Below are 1,673 nucleotides of genomic sequence, written 5' to 3'. Positions count from 1 at the left end.
TTAACATAGCTTCAAATAATTTTAATTAAAAATTGACAGAACTAAAAGGGAAAAATATATAAATCTACAATCAGAGTGAAATACTTCTCTCAAAAGGTGATATATGAGTGAGACCAAATTTCTATAGGAATATAAAAAATCTAAATAACTCAATTAAAAATTTGACCTAAATGACATATTTATAATTATGGCACCCAGCAATGACTGTAACGTATTAACATATACAGAATCTTTATCAAAACTGGCCATATTTTAGGTCCTAAAGCAAGCCACAACAAACTTCGAAGTACTAAAATCATTCAGAAAATGTTCTATGGTCAAAACAGAATGAAGGTAGAAATCAATTATAAAAGGAATCCTATAAAGCAGGGTGTTGGTAACACCAAGGTCAAGGGTTCATATCCCTGCTCTAGCCAGCCTTAAAAACAAAAGAATCATAAAAAATACCCAATTATTTGGAAATTTGGAAACAAACTTCTAAATAGTCCATAATTAACAAAGAAATCACAAATAAAATTTAAATTTTATATATATATGAAATTATAATTAAATGTGTGTGTGTGTGTATATATACACACTCCATATATAGAATATTAAAGATGACAAAATACCATCAAAAGCTGTACTGAAAAGAAATTTATCANAAAGACATTTTTAGATAGAAAAAAACAGAGAAATTAGTCATTAGCAAACCTGCACTGAAAGATATACTTGAAAGTTCTTTAGACAGAAGAAAAGTTATCTAAGATAAAAATTCAAAAGGAATTAAGAGCAACAACAGGGGTGAAGATGTGGGGAAATAAAAATGAACACTGTGTAAAATCAATATGTATAATAATAAAATGGAAAAGATAGATGGTCAGAGGAGCACTAATGGGGGAATGGCTAATGTAATTATTTTTATTAAAATATTATAAGTAAGGGTACATATCAAATTTTTAGGAAAAACAAATGAATACACAACTAACAAGATAATAGAGAGGGAAATAAAATAATACAAAAGAAGGCAAGATAAGAGAGAAAAAAGAATGCAAAACAGTTTGGATAAATTAACATCAAGTAGTAAGATGATAGATATAAATCCAAGTATATCACTAATTATATTAAATAAATGTAAATGGACTAAAGGGCCGGCCTGTGGCTCACTCAGTAGAGTGCGGTGCTGATAACACCAAGGCCACGGGTTCGGATCCCATGTAGGGATGGCTGGTTCGCTCACTGCCTGAGCGTGGTGCTGACAACACCAAGTCAAGGGTTGAGATCCCCTTACCGGTCATCTTTAAAAAAAAAAAAAATGTAAACGGATATAAATCCAAGTATATCACTAATTATATTAAATAAATGTAAATGTACTAAAAATTAAGTAGATAAATAAAATTGTTAGACCAGATTAAAAATATGCTATTTACAAAAAACATGCTTTCAGTATAAGGACACAGAAAGGTTAAAAGTAAAAGTAGGTAAATGAGAATGCAAGAACTAACCAAAGAAAGAGCAGACTTTATGGCAAGAAGTGTTCCTAGAGACAAAGAAGATAAAATAAAAGATAAATATAAAATAAAAGAACCAGTTCACCAACACTAAAAAGCAAATCTAAACATATATGCAGCAATTAACATAGCTTCAAATAATTTTAATTAAAAATTGACAGAACTAAAAGGGAAAAATATATA

The sequence above is a fragment of the Galeopterus variegatus genome, unplaced genomic scaffold (genome assembly GCF_000696425.1).
Source record: "Galeopterus variegatus unplaced genomic scaffold, G_variegatus-3.0.2 Scaffold4950, whole genome shotgun sequence".
NCBI lineage: Eukaryota > Metazoa > Chordata > Mammalia > Dermoptera > Cynocephalidae > Galeopterus > Galeopterus variegatus.
The sequence above is the reverse complement of the archived record's forward strand: the minus strand, read 5'-3'. Positions refer to the sequence as shown.